At 49.3% G+C, this 25,558-nt stretch overlaps 1 protein-coding gene across 1 annotated transcript in view; it reads left to right on the forward strand.

Moving 5' to 3' along the window:
- Positions 1-25,558, forward strand: part of MRPS27 (mitochondrial ribosomal protein S27) — an 874,008-nt gene that overhangs the window by 763,761 nt on the left and 84,689 nt on the right. The gene's annotated exons all lie outside the window — the stretch shown is intronic.

The raw sequence follows: 25,558 nt of genomic DNA on the forward strand, positions 1-25,558 counted from the left end.
GTTGAATGGTGGAGATCCCGCAGCGCTGCCAGGCCCAGGGCCCAGGGATGCAGGCCGATTCCCTCGACCTGGCCGCCGACAGTGGTCTCCTCCCTGCAGAGCCAACGTATCACAGGCGGGTAACGGCAGGTCAGGTAACTGATGGAGGTAGGTGGTGGTCTCCAGTCTGTTCGGGCGTCAGCGACAGTCCGGGGTGCAGGTTGCTTTCAGCGGCGGACCTCCTCTGCAGTCGCACTGCTACTCGGATCACAGGAGTGCCGCACCTTCCCCAGCGCACTGGCTCAGTCACATCAGTCAGATCAGGCACGCCGGCCGCAAATCTGCAGGGTGCCCGCGCGGCTCGTCCCAGCCACTCCAAACTCGGGCAGGCTGTGCACCACGCAGTAGGTATGGTGCGGTTGAGTTATCAGGCTGCCATGATCTTCACAACCGTCGCTGTAGATAAGTTGTTGAAGGCGGCGTGCGGAGCTCTGCAGTTAAGCAGCCATTTTCAACTCAGGACATTATTAAATCACTCACCTCTACTCCACATCTGTCTCCCTGCGCCTCTTCTGTGCCTCCCTTGGCCCCCCTCTCACCTCCCCTTTTTTTCCCCCTCTTTCTCTCCCATAACACCTGATGAGGTTTCTAGACAAGTCCGCTCTGTGAAAGACTCTTCCAAACAGGTACTCCCATGCTCCTCCAGAACTATCAAGGACAGCATTGTCTTCCTTGCTTCAGCCTTGGCCGATTTTTGTAATCAATAATTCCTTTGCCACTGGATTGTTCCCCTCTCTCCTCAAGCACTCCCTTGTGCACCCTTGCCTCAAAAAAAAACATCTGCTGATCCCTCTGTTCTCCACTATCCCCCCCCTTCTTGGGTAAACTATTGGTCAAGCTAGCCATCTCCCAGTTTATCGACCACCAGTCTGGCTTTAGAGCAGCCAGAGGCACAGCAACTTCTCTCCTGAACCCTTGTGAAGATTTGCTCACTAACCTCAACTCCAGCTCTCCTTCTTGACCTCGAGGGGAGGAGAGGGGAGGGGAGGAGAGGTGAGGGAGGCGAAGAGGGAGAGGGAGGAGGAGTGAGGGGGGAGAGGGAGAAATTGCTTCCATTCTTAAGTGCAAAAGGCCTGTGTAGTAGTGCTAGGCAAGAATGTATTTTTCCAGAAGCAATCTGGATGATACTTTTATTAAGCTAACTATATCCTGCCTGGCAAAGACCAGTATGTGTTAACTTTATTTTTTTTGTAAAAGACTCATGCATTTCTGTTCCTAAAAATTTAAGTTTTTGCATAATGCATAATTACTGTATTGCTACTGTAAAGTTTAGGTTAGTGTATCTAATTCTCACAGTGCCGCCTATATTTCATTTTGTTCGGTAAGCTGCATCGTATTGACGATTCAACACTTTTGAAAATGTATATGATCACACAGCCACATGCTTTTGACGGGAAACCTAGTTCCGTGGCCTACTGGTTGCTAACATCTGTGCATCTTGTGCTCAACCCATTAGCTGATCCCATACTCATTGATCTTCTGTTCTCACCCTGTTGCTTTATACCAGCTACCCTGAAAGGGAGATGGTTGGAAACTACAATATTCCACATTGTATGCCCAGTTCTCTGCCTGCTGTGCTGTCCTCTTTGCTTAGCTCTTACCTATTTCCTCTTACATAGTGAATACACAAAGCTAACCAGATGTTTACGCAAAGTAGTGATCAATAGTTTCATCCAGTCTGTACATCTACACATCTACTGCAATACCATACACTGTAGTTAGCATCCAGAGCTCGCTTTGCTCTATGATTAGAATTGAAATATACATTAGCATCTGTGGGAGAGAGCTGGGCAAACTGTTTTCATAGCCTTTTTATCATATCTATTTATTTCTGTACATTCATGAAGCTGAACATTTTTCAGACTCTGATCCAGGGCTTGCAAAGTCTACTCGCCCACTCGCATAGTCAAGTAGATTTTATGATGGGCGAGTACCATTTGCAGGGAATGTTTGACACTTTTATTTAACATTTACGTTGCAATTGTATAATAAAGGGTTTACAGTGCATGGCTGGCCTCTGGGTGGCAGCAGTGAGCCAAACATTGTGGATTTGTGGTGAAATGCACCATTTTACAGAAAGTGCATTTACATTTTTTGTCATACGCGTTCATGGGTCGAGTACATTTCTCTTAGGTCAAGTAGGTAAACTAAGTTATTTGAGCTGCAGGTGTAGTGGAATTTTAAAGAATTTGCTAGGCCTGACTCATCTCACTAATGTCTGTCTTCAGAGGTACACAAAAATGCTGTATTACTCATTTTGTCTCTTGGTTACAAATAACTTCTGGTGACATTAAAAATATTAGTACACCATTGCTAATCAAATTAGTTTGTTTGCTAATCCAGAACATTTTAAATAGCAAACTCTGCTAATCAATTTTTGATAATTAATGTATGCCTTGCTCTTACTTCGAGGTTTCCGTGGACTACCAGTGTTTTGCTTTGTGTGTTACTATTGTATTGTATACATGCTGCATTGCTTGAATTTCTCTTCTTCCCCTGTAGGACCCCTTTTGACTACCAGCTTTGTATTCTGTGCTGTACTTGCATTCTCACATCTTGAGTTCCATTGTAGTGTACTTTTGTTGCGTGCACTGTTCTCTCCACTCACGCTAGGACCTCACAAGGCCTTAGTGCTCTTGTTCTGTGATGTACTTCTTGCTTCTGTGTATGACCCCCCCCCCCTTTGTTCCATCCTCCTGTTTGCCCCTAGCGTGGAACCTCCCTCCCTCCCGCCTGGGCAGCCCCCCCTTCTCTCTGCCCGCACCCTCTATGGTACTCTGTCTCCCCCATCTTCTCTAACTGCTATTCTATCGACTATCCTATCCCTCTAACTAGGTCTGGTAGGAAAACGTTCAAAAGGGACATCCTGGTCTCAAACCCAGACCTCCCTATTGCTGATAGCTACACCAGTGCTTTCTCCAGACATACCCTCACCAACGTCCTCTTTGGTGTTCCCTCTCCAGGCCTATGGACCCCACATATGGTCTCTTTTCTCTCTCCTTTTTCCTCCTCTCCCATTAATGGTGGCACCGGGTGGGAGGGCCTCCTGGCCCCCTTCTTCTCCTCAAAGACAATCATTAATGTCTACTTAAATGGTACCGTCTTGGTCCAGGGCCCTCAGGCCAATCTCCGCCCTTTTCGATAGATGCTGCCCGCGTCTTATCAACTTCCTTTGTTCTCCTGCTACTCCTATCTACCGCTCTCTGGCTCCTCTGCTGCTTCTTGGACTGCTCTGCCTCCTCCTTCCTCCACCACCTCCCTGGCACCCTCTGCTGCTTCTCTGACCACTCTGCCTTCTCCTTCTGCCACCTCTCTGGCACTCTCTTCTTCCTCTCTGACTACCCTTCCACCTCCTCCTTCCTCCTCTGCCAATTCTTAGGCACCTCTTACACTTCCGTAGGACATATCTCATGCCTGTACACCTCCACAGAAATCTTTCAAAGGTGGCAATCTGTTCCATGTCGAACTCTTAACTCTCGCACTGCTGTCAAACACTCCTCGGACATCTGCCGTTTCTGGAAGAGCTTCATTTGTATGTACTTGGTCTCACTGAGACTTGGTTCATGGCCAGCTCTGTCACGAGTTTTGACATTCTCCTCCCCAATGGCTACAGGATACTCTCCGAACCCAGAACCAACCGTCCTGGCAGGGGAGTAGCCCTGATCTTCCTGGAATGGATCCCTGCTTCTGTCATTCCAACGCAGGCCTACTCTTCCTTTGAATGCCTGGTCCGCAGGCTCTCCATCTCTCCTGGCCTCTCTTTCACTGTGACAACCATCTACAGCCTGCCTGGCCAGGCCGCCCTCTTCCTCTCCGAGCGGGCTGACCTCTCCTCCTTGCCTATACCTCTCAACTACTCCACTTGGATTTTACTAACCCCTCCTCTGGGCTCTTTCGTGACCTCTGCGACTCTCTGTTCTACCCTCTGGGCCGACTCACTCTGCAGGGCACACCAGATCAGACCTCCCCCTCTCCAACCCTCTCACCACTCCTCTCTTGGACTGACCACTTTCTTCTCTGCTCACACCTGTCACTCTCTGCCCCTCAGGCTAAGCCGACCCCTGCACTGCCACCCACCTTCTCGGTCATCCAGCCCATGAAGCGTGTGTTACTGGAGGCGTTCGCTGCTACTTTCTCTCCTCCTCCCACACCTTTTGCTGACTCACACTGTGACGCAGCTCTTTTCAACCTTCATCTCTCTATCTCTAACACTCTTGATGTCCTTGCCCCTGTCATGAGGATCCGTTTGAAGCCTGCATCCAAGTGTAACTTGGTAGGATTCTAACCTCGCCAGCTTTAAGCGCAAGTGTAGAGGGGCTGAGAGGAAGTGGAGGGCATCAAACACATCCTCTGACAAACTGGCCTGCCGCCTGCTCCAAAGGCAATGGAGACTGTCCTCTCTAAGAAGAGATCCTGCATCCAAGCCCGCATCTCAGTGGCCTCTAACAACTCAGCTGAACTTTTCAAAATCTGCAAGGAGCTGGACAATCCAGCTGCAGTCTCTACCTTTCCTGTTCCCTCCCAAGCCCTTTGCATTGCCTTGGCATCTCATTCCACCACTAAAACTCAGGACATCCTGTCCTATCGCTCTCTCTTGCTCTACCTGCTCACCCCTTCCCTCTGCCACTCCTAACCCCTCTCTCGTCACCTATTCTCTTCCTTTCTGTTCACTCCCGGCGATGTTTCTAGACAAGTCTGATCTATGAAAGTCTTGTCAAAGCAGGTACTCCCCTGCTCCTCCAGAACCATTAAGGACCACATCGACACCCTTGCTTCCGCCTTGGCTGATTTCTGCAATCACTCTTTTGCCACTGGAACCTTCCCCCTCCCTTAAGCACTCCCTTGTGCACCCCATTCTTAACAAGCCTTCTGCCGATCCTTCCTCTCCGGCAAACTATTGCCCGATCTCCGTCACTCCTTTCCTGTACAAACTCCTGGAAATGCTAGCCATCTCCCAGCTTAATCTACATACTTAATATGTTGCTTATCTCCATGACCATCAGTCTGGTTTCAAAGCAGCTAGAAGCACAGAAACTGCTCTCCTAAACAACTGTGAAGACTTGCTCTCCAATCTTGACTCTAACCTTCCTTCTGTACTCATTCTCCTTGATCTATCCTCTGCTTTTGACACGGTCAACCACGCCATCCTGCTCAATCGTCTCCGAGACAACATGGGTATCTCTGGTCAGGCCCTTGCCTGGTTGAACTCCTTCCTCACTGATCGAACCTCCCAGGTCCAACTTGGGTCTTTCCTCACTACTAGCTCTCTCTCTCTACCTGTGGTGTTCGCCAGAGAGCTAACCTCTCTCCCTGGCAATTTAACCACTACCTGCTACCTCTGACCCACCGTAGCTTTACCTTCTGCTCTAACTTTGTGTTATGCGGATGACACCCAACTCTCCTTCAGGCTCCCCTCAGCCTCTACTGCTCCTTCTCTCATATCAGACTGTTCGCAATTCAGGAGTGGTTTGCCTCCAACAATCTCTTCTTTAACGGCAGTAAGACTGAGTTCCTCCTCATTGGGACACCTGCTTCTGCCCACCCTGGGCCCTCTACCTGCTCCTTCTTGTGTGGCTAAGAACCTTGGGGTCATCTTTGACTCCACCCTCTCCTTCTCTCCTCACATCTCTGACGTCTCTAAGAAGTAACACTATCAGCTGCACCTCCTCAGAGGCATTCTTTCGTTGCTCACTTTCCCCCAGAAGCTCACTGTCTCCAGAGTTCTGGTCCTCTCTAGGCTGGACTACTGCAACATCCTCTTTCCAAATCTGCCTGCCCCTACTCTTCACCCTTTACAATTTATCCAGAACAGGACTGTGAGACTTGTCATTGGTGGCCTCAAGCCCAGGGTTGTATCTCTCCAGCCCTGAAATCTCCCCACTGGCTCCCTGTGGCTGCGAAGATCAAGTTGAAGACCCTCTACATCGCCCACAAGGCTTTCTGGGGCCGGCGACCACATTACATCCAACTTTCACTTCCTAAGCATCTACCTTCTCGAGCCCTCTGCTCATCAACCTCCAACTCTTTGAGGGTCAGACGCTTCTCCAGGCAGAGTGTGGTGGGTAGATCATTGTCCTCGGCTGGGGCCTCCCTCTGGAACAGCCTCCCTCCCTCCCTCCTCTCTCAAACTTGAGCAGGACCACCTAAGGTTCTGAAAGCATCTCAAGACGTTCTTTTCGCTTCCACTTTCTCTCTCCCATGCTGATATCCCTGTCTGCAGCGCGTTACCTGGCCACCCACTGAACCTACGGAACCAGGCTCATTCACGACCGGTTGCCCTTGCACTCCTCTGGGCCTCCCAACCACTTAAGAGGCTGTATCTAAAACCCTACAGTCTCCTGGCTCCCTGCACTTATGAGGCACCTCCCGGCCGCACTTATAGTTCTGTTGCACTCTCTCCTCCCCACTATCCCTGGCACTTCTCCCCCTCTAAGGCCTAGTAAGATCGTTGTTTTGTCCTGCTTCCGTCCTCCCTTCCTTGTCTTGTCTGCCTAGAAATACTTGTGTACAGGCGCGTTATAAATGACATAAATAATATCATACATCACTGCAGAAGACCCACAAATATGCAGAGATCCCTTCTATGCTAGTTTGCGAGGGCCTCCTTTATCAGTGTCCGTGGAAAATTGTATGGCCTAAACATTAGTATTTTCCCAAAGAGTGTCTGAGGTTTGCTGTTGACCCGGTTTTAGCCCATCTCCGCGCCCATTTGTAATGAATGCAAAGATTAGCTTTTACCCAGGGAATCGGGCCGCCATTCCAACTCTTGTTTAATTTCACCAAGTAAACTAGGTCTGTAGCTGAGACAGGTCGCAGCTTCTTAGTCTGTCTATAGTAACCCCTGCAGCCGTCCATTTGCCTTTACTCCCAATTCTTTTGCTCATGCACACAATGCTTTTAACCCCCCATGAATTGGCATGACACAAGATTTCAATTGGCAAAATTGGCCGCAGTTTTATTTCCATGACAACAGAAGTATTTGTACACCATAGTGACCTCATTCTGCACGTGTGGCGCTTGCTTGCCGGATTTCCTTTGCTTCCCCCTATACTTGGTATAGTAGGCCCCCAACTCCCCCGACCCATTGTACCTGTTCCTATCCTGCCCGTGCAGGGGTCCGTGGGTGGGGAGAGCGCCGTTTGTTTTTGGGGGGGAAGCTGAGCCTTATTTGTTCCTACCAGGCGCCCCCGCCGTTTAGGCCCCCAAGAGGCGCTGGTCCAGAAGAGCGAAGACCCATTCTGTTTCCTTCTGGCTCATCCGGAGTCTATCATTTGTGTTTGGTTGCCCAAACACCGCCAACTTGTCATCCGCTGACCTGGGTGCCCTGCGACAGCAACACCCGGGTGTCGTCCTTCTCGTATTTCGTGGGTGGGTGGGTGGAAAACGAAATTCCTCGTCCTTGTCAGGTGGCGGCGACCGGGTCCCAGTGCAGGAGCAAGATGCCTGGTCCCTGATCCCGCCTGCTTTTATCCTGCAGGCCCCGCCCCCTTCCTTTTGTTTACCCTTCGCGGGCTTTTTCGTGCTATTGCGTTTTGGCGCCGTTCCGCCCCCTTGCCCTTTACCCTTCCGGGTGAGGATCCCCGCTCCCGGCGGCATGACCCCGCAGGGGTTACCCTGCTGCCTCCTCCATTTTGTGGGGGTTTTTTCGTCGTCAGCTCCATAACCCCTGCAGCCGTCCATTTGCCTTTACTCCCAATTCTTTTGCTCATGCACACAATGCTTTTAACCCCCCATGAATTGGCATGACACAAGATTTCAATTGGCAAAATTGGCCGCAGTTTTATTTCCATGACAACAGAAGTATTTGTACACCATAGTGACCTCATTCTGCACGTGTGGCGCTTGCTTGCCGGATTTCCTTTGCTTCCCCCTATACTTGGTATAGTAGGCCCCCAACTCCCCCGACCCATTGTACCTGTTCCTATCCTGCCCGTGCAGGGGTCCGTGGGTGGGGAGAGCGCCGTTTGTTTTTGGGGGGGAAGCTGAGCCTTATTTGTTCCTACCAGGCGCCCCCGCCGTTTAGGCCCCCAAGAGGCGCTGGTCCAGAAGAGCGAAGACCCATTCTGTTTCCTTCTGGCTCATCCGGAGTCTATCATTTGTGTTTGGTTGCCCAAACACCGCCACGCCAACCGGTGGGTTCCCGTCCACCGTTGGCTCCCCTTCCTCCTCATTCCTCTCACAACTCCAGCAATTTGGTACAAATGTTCCAGAAAAAGAGCTCCATGCCCTTTGGGGATAGGTGCACACCATCGGCTAAGAAATACTCGGGGGTTTTCTCGTTAATCAGACCATGCCTGATCTGATGGAAACCTCTGCCCTTGCAGAATTTGGCAACTGCCCCGTTCAGCTTCCTCCGTGATTTCTCTACTGCCGAATGGTTTGCTGCCCCCCTCCATTGAGTCCGCGGAATCACCTCGGACCAGATGATTTCCGTCTCCTCCACTTGTGCCGCTATTTCCTGTAAAGAGCATGTGATGTCTCTCAGCAATATCCCTCTCCCTAAGCTGGTCAGGTCGTTCCCTCCTAAGTGTATTACCAACACCTCCGGCTTCCGCCGCTTTTTTAACAGCGTGCGCAACTGCCCTTCCAGCTGGGCCCATTTCATCCCTGGCACCCCGTGCCATTCGATCTTGAATTCTCCAGCCGTCAAGATCTCATGCTGCTGGTTCCAGCTTGCCTTTGCCCTTGAGACGAATGAGTGCCCCACCACCCATACCGTGCGTAGCTTTCTTTGGTGCACTGCTGGTAAATGACATGGAGGGAACGGCATGGTTAACTTTACACTTTTTCAGGCCTGACATAACGTTTATAACATCCTGACGACCATCTCCCCAGTTTCTTAATCTCCTCGGCCCCCAGCCCCCCGACTGATGCTGAGGTGGCAGCCCCAATCCGGAAAGAATGCGTCCCAAACTGGCCCCCTGCCAAACCCATTCTCTCCAGCCCAAGCGACATTACTTTTTTGAACTGAAAACGGCTTAGTGCGGACCCATCCTTGTGCGTGAGCCACGGCGCCTCTGCCCCAGATGGCCGCCTCTGTCGCATAAAGTTTGCCGATGCCGCCACCGGGCAAACCCGGCTCGCCTGAATGGCATGCACGGTCAGAGCCGTGCCTTTTCCTTTCTGATCCGTCTTTGACCGCCTCACATAAATGATGACCTGAGCGCTCCCCACTTGGATGTCCCTGACGCGCAAGAACCCCCTCCCCTTGCCGTTCCTGTTTTCCGGCACCAGCTCGCCTACTCTAAGCGCCCCAAAAAATGCCACAGTGAATGCGGCCGAGAAGAGCACACGCTCCGATTCATCCCGACATACCTCCCCTAGGCATTTAATTAATCCGTGCAATTTCCCAATATCGATTGGCCGCCTCTCATCTGGTTTTGGTGTGCTTTGCCTCGCCCAGCCTTTCATGGCCATCATTACATAATGCTCTTTAGTGGGGTCCTTCTCCCCGTGCACTTTTGCATAATGAGCTATGGCTGCTAGGTGATAGCTTACCCACGCCCGGGTCTTCCCTTTTTTCCAGCACCAGCCTATGAATGCTCTCACCGGGTTCTCCCCGGGGTCCCCTGCTAGTACCTCTTCTTGGAACCGTGTAAACCGAATCCAACAAGCCCTGTACCTCTTGGTTGTACCGGGTGCCAGGGCAGTCTCCACCAATGCGGTCAGATCGCCCCAATCATCCCCCACCATTGTTCCTCGAATGGTGTCATCTCCTTGCTTGCTGCGGGACAGCTCTCCCGGAATCGGTCCCACTGTAAACGAGACAGAGAATCAGCGGCCGTGTTTTTCACCCCTGGAATGTGCCGCGCTCTAACCTCGATGTTCCACTCTAACGAACTCCTGGTGAGTTCTCTGAGGAGCCTCAGCACCCTCAGGTTACTGGATGATCCTGTGTTAATGATCTGTACCACGGCCAAGTTGTCCGACCATAGTGTTACCTTGGAATTTTGCAGCTGCCTGCCCCACAACTTGAACGCCACCACTATGGGGAATAGCTCTAGTAGCGTGATATCCTTTGTGACCCCTTCCTTGTGCCACTCCTCCGGCCATGCCATGCCGCACCATCTGTCCCCCAAGATAGCCCCAAAGCCCAGGGACCCAGATGAATCCGTGAACAATTTGAGCCTCTGACTGCTTGCCCAGTCCGCCCTCCAGATTGCCACCCCGCTGGAACCTGTCAGGAAGCTATCCCACATTCTCAGATCCTCTTTTACCTCTGAACCCAATCTGACGTGCTGTGCGGCATGCTGCAAGCCGACAGTTTTTAGCTCCACACTTCTGGCAAATGCCCTCCCTGCTGGTATCACCTTGCCTGCAAAATTGAGGTTTCCTGCCAGCACCTGTAATTCTCTCAAGGTCGCTTTGTTTTTACCCCTCAGTTCCTGAATCAAGCCCCTCAGTTTTTGTACCTTGTCCTGAGGGAGCCTACACTCCCCTTTCACCGAATCGATCTCGATCCCCAGAAATGTCAATGTTGTTGCTGGCCCCACGGTCTTACCCGGTGCAAGGGGAACCCCTAGACGTTCCATTCTGTTTTGAAATATCTCCATCATGGATCTGCACTCATCCGTCCCTTCCCTCCCCACGAAGAGAAAATCATCCAAGTAGTGCAACATTCCCCCTTCTTTTATCTCCTGCTTTACTGTAAACTCCAGAAAGGTGCTGAATGCCTCAAAATAGGAGCAGGAGATGGCGCACCCCATGGGGAGGCATTTGTCATAGTAGTATTTGCCACCCACCTTAAAACCCAGCAAGTGGTGACTATCCTCATGGATTGGTAATAGGCGGAAGGCAGATTCTATGTCAGCTTTCCCCAGCAATGCCCCTTTCCCTGCCGTCTTTACCATCAGTATCGCATCCTCCAGGGAGGCGTACTGCACCCTGCACTGTTCTTCTGGAATGCCGCTGTTCACCGATTGGCCCTCGGGGAAGGATAGGTGGTGTATCAAGCGGAATTGACCCTCCTCCTTTTTTGGCACCAGTCCCAGTGGGGATACCACCAGATTGCTCATGGGGGGCCTAGTAAATGGGCCGGCCACTCTCCCCAGCCCCACCTCTTTGTTAACTTTCTTTTCCACTACCTCGGGATTCTCCAGAGCCGATCGTAGGTTGGCCGCCTCCCTTCCCCCTTGAGACCCCGCCCCTGGGATCCTAAAGCCCCACCTGAACCCATGCCATAGCAGTTTGGCGTCGGCCTTGTTGTGGTACTTGTTTAGGAATGGGGTCATGGCAAGAAGGCTAATTGGTGTAGGCAATGCCCTTTTATTCATACATTTGTCATTCACAGTTTCCACAGTATTGCCTTGTTTTGTCGGCGTATCACTCAACATTCCCTTTATTCTTTTGCTTCCCCCCATCCCCGTGTTTCGCCTCTCCCGGAGTGGCCCTGCGGGGGCCCGTCCCACCGCCCTTCTGGTGCTTGTACCTGCATGACTTCCCATATGAGCAGTACCCCTCGGCAAACCTCCAGCAGATTTCTGGCTCCCCCTGGTGGGCTGCTGCCCTGTACACCCAGGAGGAGGGCCCGCGAAAGGACCCTCTCCCCCGTTGCGGGAACCCGCCTCTGCCTCTCCCACCCCGAGATTTTTCTCCCGGTGGCTCGTCCTGTGATTCCCTGCACGGCACCACTTTATCCATGTACCCCCCGACATCCATCTCGTCCCATGACATTGCTGGCCATATCTGCATTTTTAATCTAAAGCCCCGGTCATACTCCAGCCATCCTTCGCCTCCATACTTCTGATACAAATCATGTACATACTGTTCGTATGCTATCATCGCCAGCGCATCTTGTGGGTACCTCTCCAACATTACTGACATGTACATCCTATACGCTTTCAGCCAGTTGTTCATGGAACGCTCTACCTTAGTGGCCTCCCTATCCCTTTTCTCTTTTTCCTTTTCAGACAGTTCCTTTAGACCTCCCCCCGTGGGGATGATCCCCAACAAATCAAAGATGTCAATGAATTCCTTCCTCCATAACCTCTCCTTGACCCCCCATGGAATGTGCCACACCAGAGAATTCACCGTAGCCCGCATAGGTGCGAACCCTGGCATTGGCCTCCCATACTGGGTTGCCTGTCCCCACAGTCCCCCTGTCTCGCTGCCGCTCGCGCCTGCTGTTACTGGCTGCGCCGTGTTCAGCCCCCCTATCAAGACCGCACATGGCCCTGCCTCCTTCTGTGTCCCCTGTGTCCCTGCCGGAGACCCCGACGCCAGTTGCTGTGCCCCTCCCATGCTTACTGGCGCCCCTGGCCCCTGGTTTGCCCATTCTTGACCCCACGGGAGCCCCGCCAACTGCCCCTGCTGCCCGCCACCCACAGGTGGGCCCACACTAGGCAGCCCGACAGACAAGAAACCCCCGGGCGGTATCCCCCTCTTCTGGGGCAATTGACTTAGTCCACCCGTCTGTGCCCAGCCTTGAGTGCTACCACTGCACCAGAGCCCTCCCGGCCCTTGTGACGCCCCCAGATGCGTGGCTATACCTCCCTGAGACACTCCCTCTGCCACCATAACATTACTGGGCAAAACATTCGGTACTTGCCCCATTTTCCCCCATGCTTGCATGCATTCTAACACCATACCTTTTACTGCCTCCAGGGATGTTGTTCCTCCACCCACGACATCCACCGTTCTGGTCGCAGGCGCGTTGGGTGGGCTCACTTGACTCCCTGGAGCCTCAGCAGGTGTAGGAGCCGTTAAGGCCGCATCCTCCTGCGCCCTCCCCTTCTGTCGTGGCCTCTTGGTGCTGCCGGCCTGCTCCTTGCTTGCTTTAGCCCTGGCCGTCATCGTCTTTTTCCTTTTGTTCCCCTGGGTCTCCTTCTCTTCCTCTTCCTCCCCCAGGCTGTGGATCTCGACCTCGATCACAGTGGCCTCGCTGCCACTGTCCTGAAACATCAGAGGGGAGCTTTCAACTCCTTGGCTGCGCCCCTCCTGGCCAGGCTGTGCCACCATCTTGGACATCCAGTCTGGGCCATGGGTTGCTGCTGCCGCCCTGGCTAACTCCATAAATGACGCCAGATCCATTATGGGCTGCTTGATGCTGTTGCCCGTGTTCAGTGCTCCGGTGTCCCTTGCGGCAGCCTCCTTGTGGCCTGTCGTGAGCCTCGTGTTCCCTGTGCTCCTCGGGCTCTCGGGCTGTTCTGGTGCCTCTGCTCCTCCCCCGCGGCCGCCTCCTTGCGGCCTGTCGTATGCTTTCTTTCCTTTGGAGGGAGGGCGTGGGCGTCTGCGTGTGCGAGGGGGGAGGGGTTGGGCTGGCGCTGGGCGGCTGGTGTTCCCCCTGTCCTGTTCCGGCTGGGTCTTCGACCGGGTTGCAGCCCGGTGAGTCCTAGCCGCCTCTCCTTGCCCCTTGGCCCCTTGCCTTCACGCCGGCGCTGCGCGCCTGTCCTCTGGCTGCTGCTGGGCGGGCTCACCCGCAGCTCCGCCCCGTCTTCGTCGCGTCGTTCTCGGCCGCGGCTCCCAATCAGCTGGGCAGCTTCTTCCTGGTCCCGGGCTGAGCGCGCCTTCCTCCGCCGCGGCTCCCAATCAGCTGGGCAGCTTCTTCCTGTCCCGGGCTGAGCGCGCCTTCTTCCGCCGCGGCTCCCAATCAGCTGGGCAGCTTCTTCCTGTCCCGGGCTGAGCGCGCCTTCCTCCGCCGCGGCTCCCAATCAGCTGGGCAGCTTCTTCCTGTCCCGGGCTGAGCGCGCCTTCCTCCGCCGCGGCTCCCAATCAGCTGGGCAGCTCCTCCACGCCCGCCGGCTGTCCTCCACCGGCTGTGCGATCCCGCCTGCTGGTTCGCCTGCAGTCCTTCGCCTTTTCTTCCTGCCGCCGCCTTGCGTTTCTCCTTCTCCCGACCCTCCGAGGTCCGATCAGCTGGGCAAACGAAATTCCTCGTCCTTGTCAGGTGGCGGCGACCGGGTCCCAGTGCAGGAGCAAGATGCCTGGTCCCTGATCCCGCCTGCTTTTATCCTGCAGGCCCCGCCCCCTTCCTTTTGTTTACCCTTCGCGGGCTTTTTCGTGCTATTGCGTTTTGGCGCCGTTCCGCCCCCTTGCCCTTTACCCTTCCGGGTGAGGATCCCCGCTCCCGGCGGCATGACCCCGCAGGGGTTACCCTGCTGCCTCCTCCATTTTGTGGGGGTTTTTTCGTCGTCAGCTCCATGACATCCGAAAGATGCTGATTGCATTGGACTGCGCCAGTCAAAGTAAATTATCACTCGAAAGAAGCGCAGTCGTTGACATGCGATTTGAACGACTACATTTTCCATGAAACCGATGACCGAGGTCCGCTTCTGTCATTCGTGCAGATATAGATTTTCAGTCGGCATCATGACTGTTACACTGTATGAATTGCCTGAGGGAACCTCTTGCTAAAAATGTATTAAACAACTGCTGCCTGTGTGATCGACGTGGCATTGACATTCTTTGAATGAAAGCAGCCTCCTGCCGCTTAATGCTTCCTGGAATAGGCCGCCATTAATGGTCCTGACCTCTGCAGTGGGTGCCCGTGGCCACAGTCTGGCCTGGAGCCTTGCAGCTCTGTAAATGTAGCCACTGTTCAATACGCCGTGTCTGCGAACTTTAGAAATCGGTTGTGCATAGTATGCACTGCTGCTGTGACTAGCACCAAGGCACAAAATAGAGTCCAGGTATTGGGGCGACGTCCCAGACCTGATTGCAGAACAGACCGCACAACATTCCATGGGAACTAAATAGGAAATGCCTGGAGAGTATTCAAATTGGGGAGGTATATTTATTCAAGACAATTGCGCACATAAATGACATGTCTCTTTCTAGTTTTGGTGTCCCGTTACTTAGAGCAATGTGATTATACATATGACATTTTGTATCAATGCATGTTTTAATGATTCTGTGAACGTAGTATGGTATAAACTAGTCTGTACTTTCATGGTGCCAATGGTGTTTCTCTCTGAGAGAAAATGTAGGTGTTCAAGCGGGAACTAATGGCATACAGGGTCTAATGAGAAACAAACTGGGATAGGATGCAATTGCCCTGGCCTGTGTAGTTATTAGTTGTATATAAACTCAAAAAGGTGTTTTGCTTAGAAAATTGGAATCCCGTGTTTCAGTCTGATACTGTCAGCCTCACCTCTCTTTATCCAGCACTTCAGTGCAGTTTGGGGTTTTACCTTAAAGTGACTGTCTAGACCATGACCCTTAAGAGATCTGCTAAGGGACTTACGTTGGTAAATCTTGACAAGGTTTGTGAGCCGATGCATAATCGTAATCCTGGTTTGAAAAACTTTGACGGTTTCGGGACCGGTGTATGAGAAATCTGCTATCCCTGTTGTTGCACTGCTGCCTGCTCAGAGTACACGGCACTAGTGAGGGAATACAGTGTGAGCACTCACTATGTATGGCAGAGTTCCCTATACTGGTGAAAGCCCTCTCCAATGATATTATAGTACATTTATATAGCGCCCATAAACAATGTGTTTCAAAGCGCTTCAAGGCAAGGGAGGGAACAAGGGAAAATACGACATTCTTACAGGCCATGAACAGTAAGGATGTGAAATTAACTATCATACTCGGCCTGACGACATTTCAGATAGTGCAAGAGCTAAGACATAGATAAGGAAGGAAGGAAGGAAGGAAGGGGAGAGTGGGAAGTAAATGGAAACAGACAGGCGACTACCGTACTAGGCCTGACGTCATTTCTGGTAGAGCCGGAGGAAAAGAAAAGGTGAGGGAGAGGGGTGCAGAAAGGGAGGGGAGGAACAAAACAAGCGACTATCGTACTAGGCCTGACAACGTTTCAGATAGTGCTGGAGGGAGGGGGGGGGGGCAGTAAGAGGATGGGGGAGCGACAGATGCGGTTGCTATCATACTAGGTCCAGGGACAATTCTGATAGAGTAAGTGCATAGAAGAAAGTAAGGGGGGGGGAGATAGGGAGAGGGGGAGGGGAGGAGAGAACTGAGAGTAAGCAGTCAAAAAGAGTGGAGAAGCAAGAGGGGAGAGCAAATACAATTGAGATGAAGATGGGAACAGCATGATTCAGGGCCACCATTAGTACAAGATGCAAAGGAAGTCCAGCATGAGAGTTGAGAAAGGGTGACGCACCGTGAATCAATGAAGTCCATAAAAGTAAAATCCAGCATTGGCCACAAGACGGTGATGGTGAAACCAGAATGTATCAGGACAAACTCCTGTGTGCGGGAATGGGGGGCACAAGGGAACAACACGGGGGGGACCAGAGAGGGTGGGGATGGCCTGTGGGGATAGAGAGTGTAAACACATGTTGGTGCATGCTTACCTGCTGTCTTAGCAGGGGGTCGTACCCTGGATCCTCCTGGTCCAAACAGGAATTGCCCTTTTCTTTAACTGCCCTTCACTTTGGACGCCTGGGCGAGAGATGCCCTTGATCTAAGAGTTAAGAGCAGGAAGGAAGAGGCAGGGCTAAGGAGGGTGGTGCTTAGGCCAGGTGACCTAGATCCACTTACACCTGCTCCCCAGCTGTAAAGGAAAAGAGCCTGGAGGGCTCCTTAAGTAGAGAATACAGCAGCAAGCAGGAAGGCACCAGGTGGGCAGGGCTTGCTAAGTGGTGAAAAGGAGCGGCAACTGGGAAGACACCACGCGGGCGGGGCTTAGGCCAGGTGACCTAGATCCACTTACACCTGCTCCCCAGCTGCAAAGGAAAAGAGGCTGGAGGGCTCCTTAAATAGGAAAAGAGCGGCAAGCAGGAAGGCACCAGGTGGGCAGAGCTTGCTGAGTGGTGAAAAAGAGTGGCAACTGGGAAGGCACCAGGTGGGCGGGGCTTAGGCCAGGTGACCTAGATCCACTTACACCTGCTCCCCAGCTGCAAAGGAAAAGAGGCTGGAGGGCTCCTTAAATAGGGAAAAGAGCGGCAAGCAGGAAGGCACCAGGTGGGCAGAGCTTGCTAAGTGGTGAAAAAGAGTGGCAACTGGGAAGGCACCAGGTGGGCGGGGCTTAGGCCAGGTGACCTAGATCCACTTACACCTGTTCCCGAGCTGCCTATCTGGGGCTGGTCAGATTGGTGGGTGGTAAAACAACAATCGAACATCCTGTTATACAGCAATAAACTAGGCAGTGGTCACTTTGGGTACCCCCATCAGTTTGGCAGAGTGCTACTGGCAGATGTAGTTTTACCTATCCAAAAACATATTTTCTAGTTCTTTCCTTTTGCCCATACATGAGAAGGGCTTCTTTCCAGGCCCCACCTGAAGCTTAGGAGAAAATTCAAATATGTAAATTTTAGGTCTCTAGAATGGAAGCGATGTCTCTCTCTCTTTCTCTTTCTCTCTCTTTTTCTCTTTCTCTTTCTCTCTCTTTCTCTATCTTCCTTTCTCTTTCTCTTTCTCTTTCTCTCTTCTCTCCTGTCCTCTTCTCCCCTTCTCCCCTTCTCCTCTTCTCCCCTTCTCCTCTTCTCCCCTTCTCCTCTTCTGCCCTTCTCCTATTCTCCCCTTCTCCTCTTCTCCTCTTCTCTTCTATTTCTTCTCTCTCTTTCGTTTCTCTCTCTCTCTGTTCTCTCTCTCTTCTCTTCTCTCATATATTTCTGAGGCTTGTGGATCTGCTTAGAAACGCATGCTTTGCAAAGGCCAACATTTAGTGGTTGGTGCAGAATATTATATTAGTCTTTGTTTTCGAAGTTGATAAAGATGACGACAGGGGTGTTCCTGTAGCACTATCCCTACTCTTCGTGTACAGTACCCATACTCCTTCACACGTCGACATCCTCCGATTTCTTTTTTCCACCATCGAGTTTGTCGCAATATGCAGAGTTCAGTAAAATACTTCACAAATCTTTACGTTCGACTAAGAGATCTTATTATCATTGACCTCTAACACTTTCGACCCTGATTAAAAAAAAAAAAACTCACAACCTCCAGAACGACTTCAACAGACAGCGTAAAGAAAATGGTTCTTCTAGCTCTCAGGCTTGTAATCAGCTCCCCTTCCATAAGTTTAAATATTCCAGCTTTCAAACAAAACAAATTCACTTCTTCTGGCTTTCAAAGTAACACTTAATTTAAGTATTGCAACAAAGTCTCTGCATAACACAAGCTTCTTTATTGTAGCTGTTTAATTGGCTTTTCCAGCCGGGTCACCCCGTCTAGGCGCAGTTGCCAGACTACACGGTCCACCCACTACAGGTCACGCACCTGGTACCCTTCTTATTTTAACTTTAAAATAAATGTTTATTAGGTTTTCTGATCCTCATTGTACAATACATATGCCATAATACACCTAATATTACCTTTTTCTTATAAACCAACCGGCCCTCCTCCCTCTCTCGTCCCCATTCTCCCCTTAAATCCCTAACCAAACTTATTTATTTATTATTAATGTATTACAGTTTATAAATAAACTTTTCACATATTTACATATTATATATACATAATCCAATAACAAGAAAAGAAGAAACCAGATTACATATGCATAATTAATACTCATAAAACTTACTGAAAACCATATCAAAGTACCTAAAATTCAATACATTCATTAAAATCAGCTCTAAAACATTCTCATATGTACATCCATAAATATCCAATCTACATTTCATTCCCTATACCTCTAGCTATACACATAGGTAATTCCATTGCATTGCACTTGGCTCAAATAGAGATACCCAGTATTCTCTCAATCTCTAACCACACATTATACATTGCTATTAAGCATTTCAGATTTGTGGAATTCAAGATCCGCCACCAGAAAATGTCCTCTTTTATCTGTTCCACATTATGCATAAACTTCCCATAATGTCTGTAGTAAGTATTTACCATTCTCGAGCAGCAAGTCAGAACATGTGGCCCTGTCTCAATTATTTCTTTATCCTCACATAGTCTACATCATCGCTCCTCATTCCTTAATTTATTAATTTATTACTATTTCTAGTACTGGTAGATAATTAATCCTAGTAAGTAAAATAAATCATCAGAGTCTGATGCTTGGACATAAATTTAAATACTGTTGAGGTTTTTTGTATGTATAAAGAATATACTTCACAAAGTGGTATTTTTTCAGATGTTTTAAGTGAGTATAATTGTCAATCCAGTCAGCCAAGTCAATTTTCTTTGACAAAGCAGACTTGGCTGCTGGGGAGAATATCTCCTGGCGATAGTTCCAGTTTATAGTGTGCATACAATTTTCAATACTGGTTTTTAAGAGCGATTTCTTCGATTCCATACGCAATTCTTGCCACAAGGAGACCAGCAATTGGTTACTAGAGATACTATTGAGCTTCAGATACAGGTCAGTCCTTTTCTTAAGTGCCATTGATTTCAGGGATAACAACCCCAGTTGAAGTCTGATGAAGGCCATTGGGATACAGGTAAGGAGGCACAGCACTTTTCTCCAAAATTTACCCTCCACCACCTGTAGCCACTTAAGATCAATTTTTTGTAGGGCCTCAAGGCCATATATCATCATAGGGGTGAAAACCTGCTGGAACAAGAGCCGCGCGGCCCAAATGCTAAATCCCCCATGGGTCAGAGTAAAACGATAAACTAAGGCTGTAATTTGAGTTGCCCTAATTTTACGTACTTGACTACAGTGCAGATAGTCATTAGTCATCTCAAACTCAATGCCCAGATATCTATAGAAAGGCGTATAACAAATAACCGATTCAAGGACTTCAAGTCTTATACGCGGAATCTTTTTACTGGAGAAAACCATCACTTGAGTCTTTTGCAAATTGATTTCCAGCTCGTTCTTTTTACTGTATACCCAGAGTGCTTCCGCAGATCGTCGCAGACCACTAAATGTGTGGTCAAGTATGACACGGTCGTCTGCGTAAGCGAATACTGGGCATCTATCCGTCCCTATTCGTGGAGCACAATTATGTACTTTGTCAAAAGCTAAGGGAAGATCATACAGAAATAAATTGTATAGCGTTGGTGCAGTGACGCACCCCTGTTTAACCCCTCGGTTCTGCTCAACTTGTGCTGTCATGTTACCTTGTGAATAAAGCTTTAAACACACCGTGTTATTGTCATGAAGAAGTCTTAAGATAATACAGAAGTCCTTGAGGGCAGCCAAGCATTTCTACTTTAGCCCAGAGTAGCTCTCTGCGTACTCAGTCAAAAGCCGCTTTAAAGTCTACAAATAAGGCATAAATAGGGGGATTCCCCTTTTTACTAGCATTCATACGCAGGGCATCTAAAATAAACAAATTGTGTGTAGTGGCATATCCCTGCCTAAAACCACTCTGGAAATGATAAAGAAGACCTCTCTGATCAATCCAGCTTTGAAGTTCTTTTAATAGGAAACTGGCAAAACTTTTGCTAGTGCAGTCCAGCATAGACAATAGTCTGTAATTTCTTGGCTCTAGGGATCAGTATTGCTCTACGCCATGAGTCTGGGATTTTACCTTCACAAAAGACTTTATCAAACAGGATCTTTAGGAGCTCCACCCAAAACCTCAGCTTGTTTTTCAGTGTGACATTAGCCAAGCTTAATAAGTTGGTCGATCGTAATCGAGAAAGGGGGCGCAGGAGGAGTAATCTTCCTTATAGGGCTGCTTTTCTCTCCCATCTCGATATTACGTTCTGACAAAAATCTTTCCCATTTCTGAGCACCGATAGGATTAATCATGGGGGTTACCCTATTGCCCCTAGCGTCCCCAAGTATTGCCCAAATATTACGAGTGTTCTTAGTAGATAACACCCACACCATGTCCTGCCATTGTTTGAGTTTATTTAAGTATCTTTTTTGTTTAATCCACGTTTTATACTTATTCTTAAGCAATCTGCTCAATATATGGAAGGACTGTATTTTGGGGCAAGACTTCTTAGCTTTGCAAATTGCTGTTCTAAGTGATCTTTTGGCGTCCCTAATTTCGGAGTCATACCTGTTTACCTTAACTTGCTCAGACCAAGCTAGTCCCACACCTGTAGAAGCGTGTTTGATGGAAAAGACAGATTTCCAGGTCTCAATATTATCTATTGTAATTTCCTGGAAAATGGCAATCTCTGGCTGACTCGTCTCTGCTATCTACCAGGCTGCTTTAGCTATGTTTTTCTCGGACCAGCTAATACGTGTGGCCGCATGGTTTGCCCTCAGAGTACCCAGGGATTTGCATGCATGTTTAGTCATGTACGGGCAACTGTCAATGAGAGTAAAGCATGGTCACTCCAATTATTCTCTGACACCATAAAGTCTCTAACCAGGACAGCCAGTTCCGGGGTAACAAAAGTATAATCAAGAGTACTCTTACTTTTACCATTTCCCCATGTTTCTTTGCCCGGATTATCACCCATCGATCTTCCATTAATCATTTCCTTGTCCCAGAATTTGAAAAAACTCAACCATTGTAATCCCACCATATCAGTTCTCGTCTGGCGCATATTGCTCTCAGCCCTTAAGAGAGGATTACTTGCGGACCATTTCCCTCCCCCCATGTGACAATAGAAGTCCCCCATGATCGCAATAAATTTGTTTCCCTGCTTTATAGACCATTTTATCATAGTCTCATGCATAGATTCTTGGATTGCTTCAGTATGGACCGCACCAGGCGGGGGGTACAGATGGATTTTTAAGATGTTTTCTATATGATCCACAGCCCATAATTCAAAATCCACAGCAAAAAGAAATTTGCCTCAATTAGTCTCAATCTGACGAGATTTAACATTATGCTTAATTCCCACAATCGGACCCCCATAAGGTCTTCCCCAAAGTCCCTTGTTAGCCATGGATTGATATATTCTATATCCATTTAGCACAACTTGAGAGGTTAGCCATGTTTCCTGTAAACAAAAACAAGGGAACTTGGTCACTGTAGACAATGAGCCTCCTGCTTGAAAAAGATGGTTAAAATCCCTACAGTTCCAAGACATAATAGCAAAATTTCAATCCTTATTGAGGACCGCAGGTAATGCTTCCACCAGCCACTTCAATGTCCTCTATCTTGGGAGTTTTCTCTTTAGTTACCACAGGCAAAGTATTATTCTTAGTCTCCAGTATCTTCTTCCTAGTTCAAATATGGTCTTCCCTTTCAGGATCTGCATCCAATTGCACGTCCACCTCGACTAAATTATCTTTGTATGATCTCAGCAATTGTATGGTAGATTGAAATTTACAGTGGATAGCAGAAACGTTGGTGTTTGCACAAGTCAGAGGTTCAATAAATTCATAATCCTCAGATCTTAAAACTCTCAATTGGGGAATTGAATACAGTCTAGTGAGTAGTTCAGTTCTTGTGAGCCAGTCAGATTAATTCTTTTGATAGAGGTTCTTAATGATACATCTATTCCTCTTACTCCTAGCCTGGCTCATATCTGCCTCCTTCGTAGTTACATTGACATTCTCTCTTCTAGGGGAGGTCATATTCTACTGCAAGGAGTAGAAGAGATCTTGTCAGGATCTTCTTCCATAAATGAATCTGGAAGCACTATAGAGTTTTCTACTGCACTATTAACTTCGTTAGGCTTCTCCGTAATCAACCAGCTGGTTAAGTGCCCCTCTTTTACCAGCTTCCCTTTCTTAGCCCGTGTCGCTTTTTTCTTGGCTTTTTTTGTAGTCTTGATGGGTGCAGCAGTTGATGGGGGTATTGAGGCCTCAACACACGGTCTCTTCCTCATAGCTGCCCTTCTAGCCATTCTCCTCTGTTTACGAGAGAAAATAATCTCAGTTTGTTGGATCCTTGATTTCCTGAACAGAGTTCTCATTATTCTCTGGCTCTGTCTCCACCATACCCACAGCAATTGAAAGATTATTCTCCGCATCATCAATCTCATTGCAGTTCGCCTCATTTGCCGCTGTCATATTAATGGTATTTTCAAGAATACGCCCACACATTTTTAATAATATTTTAAGCGCAAATTGCAGTGACGCCATGGAGTCTTGCAACTCTTTAAACCCACCCGTCGAGGTAAAGGAGTCACTAGAAGGATCCACTCCGGACTGATCCACCAGTGCCTCCACATTAGGTGACGTAGACAGCCTAGCTGCCCCGTTCAATGATTGCGTCAAGTTAGGAGACAGGGTATTAGAGACACGCACTTCCGGGATTTTCATTACTGCTGGAGTCATCTGCCTTTGTATTGAGAGGCACATATCCAGAAGGGAATTATTGTCTATCTCTCCATTTATAGTCTGCTCCAGAGAGTGATTATCCAAATCAATGGGAGGTACCACATACTGTTCTTGTGACACGTTGCCCTCAGCTGGAGGGTTGGGTTGAAAAAAAGAAGTAATAGCTACCGTTGTAACAGGGGGCGTTTTTTTGCTTTTACTTTTACCCATCTAATTGTCAATTCCCAATGATTGTACTTTCTCTTTAGCTTTACGCAGATTGTAACCGGCCCCCACAGAGCAGGTATTCATTATCTCTCCACAAGTGTCTTTATGCTGTCCCCCGGAGGATAATAGAGATCTCATATACCTTTAAAGTATTGTTGGTTTCAACTGTTACGTGTTAAAGTTATACTGGCTGAACACCGTGCTTAAATCAGCCTCATGTACTGGATCAGTAGCCAGGGACAAGCAGCATATTTAACTGTACTGATTAGCCCAGGGGATCAAAGGATTATCTTCCACAGTCTCCCCGTAGTATCACAGGCTTTATCTCATGTACCTCAATTTAAGATTGCTTTCAGCCGCTTCTACCAATCAAGCAGTGCAGTACAATGGTAAAAAGTAGGCAAAAAGTAGACTATCAAAGCCGGGTGCTCACCCCCGTCGATAATATCATACCTCAATAGGGTATCTCCCTAGTTATTCTTACGACTGGCCCAGGTCAGTCTACTATGGCCAATAATGACAGCCAACAATGCCTACTATTTTTGCCGGCAGTTTGCTGTATACTCACACCACCTTCATTTTGCAATGTTTACCTGTTATATTATAATGCCCGAATACCGAGCCGTAACAGACTCCAGTTGGGGGGGGGCGCCTTTGTGGCTTGATGTGTTCAACTTATCCCCGCTTGCCACCACTACAGTTAGACGCCAAGGCCGCCGTCAAAACAGGTCACGGCACCGCACAGCACGAGAAGGGCTCACCCGCTCGCACACAGTCTGCCGGCATTAGAACAACGGACCACAGCGTTCCTGTGCGAAAGCCGGAAGAAGGAGGCAATTCCGTATGAGGCGTCCCTCGGGCCTTCCCACATATCACAAAGGGGAGTGTCAAGCCGCACCTCTCATGCTCTGTGAATCAGTCAATCAGCAGAGCAAACCGAGGCCGCCTCTGACACTATTCCTTTTACAGACGAACCTAACCAAACTAGAACAGTAACCACGGGCAAGACCAAAGAGAGTTCAGGGCCACCCCCTCCTTCCCCCTTGTGATGAGAACCCACCATCCAATTTTACACCCTCTCCTCCATTATCTAGATCCCTCTGCTCTGCCGCCCAATCGGGATTCTCAGGGGGGGTCTGTCATCTCGTGAGCGAAACAAAGCATGTATCACAGTATTCCGGGTCATTATGTCATCTGAACTTTCCTTCCTCCCCATATGTAATACATCATACAACACTGCAGCTTCCGCCATAGAGTAGCGTTTCAGGTCCTCCCACCTTCTTTCAATATTCAGGCCCTCTTGTGACTTCCAGGTCATGGCAATTCTCCTTTGAGCGTACAAACACCCCAAGGAGGCAGGCCTCTGGTGTCTATATCTTTTTATGCCCCCCCTTTCTCAGTCTATATTCCATTTCTTCCCAGGACCCCTGGATGACTGGGCAGCTCCAGAACATGTGTACCATTTCTGTCCTATCTTCTCCACATCTCGGGCACCCCTTCACCTTGGAGCCCGGTAAGTGTGATAGTATCCGTGGCGGCATATATGCTTTGTGGAGCACATAAAATTGTGTTAATTAGCCTTGGGTTTCTTGAAACCTTTTTTGATACAGCGATGCCCTGGACCATTCCCCTCCTGTAAGTGCCTTGCCCAGCTCTGTATCCTATGCGCTCTATCCCTTGGCGATGTCTCTGGGTTTTGCACCTAGGAGTCCCTGGTATAGTCTAAACACTCTGTGCCCGCCCTCCGATAGATCGTATAACAACCCTAGCGTTGTATCTTCTTCACATGCACTCGGGAAATCAGGCCATTTTCTACTGATATCATGTAATATTCTGGAATTCATCAGGAACTGCTCCCCATGTGTGCCAAAGGTCTCTTCTATCTCCTGAAACACTAAGCAGGCCTCCAATCTTCACTATGCCATTACTTTCCCAATACAACCTGATTTGTGCCAAGTCTCCCTTATTCTCCCCGTAAATGGCTGCTAGAGGTATTTGGGGAGAGTATGGTTCCCCAAGTTTCAACATTGCCCTGGTCCTGACCCATATCATCTTGCCCAACTGTAGCATGCTCAAATGATCCCCCGTCCCGCCCTTCTTCAACCACAGCACCTCTTTCAGTAGATATGGAGCTATTCTGGGACTCAGCAGAGCATGTTCTACCATTTCAGAATCCGCCAGCCACCCGACTACATGTTGTAGCTGTCCTGCCAGGTAATAAAGCTCGAAATGTAGGAGCTGCACGCCACCCTCTGCATGTTCCCTATACAAGATATCAATTTGCCTACCCATTTCCCCATATGCAGCTCCCTATTAATGATG

This window comes from Ambystoma mexicanum, chromosome 6p, assembly GCF_040938575.1.
Source record: "Ambystoma mexicanum isolate Mex_15411 chromosome 6p, UKY_AmexF1_1, whole genome shotgun sequence".
Lineage (NCBI taxonomy): Eukaryota > Metazoa > Chordata > Amphibia > Caudata > Ambystomatidae > Ambystoma > Ambystoma mexicanum.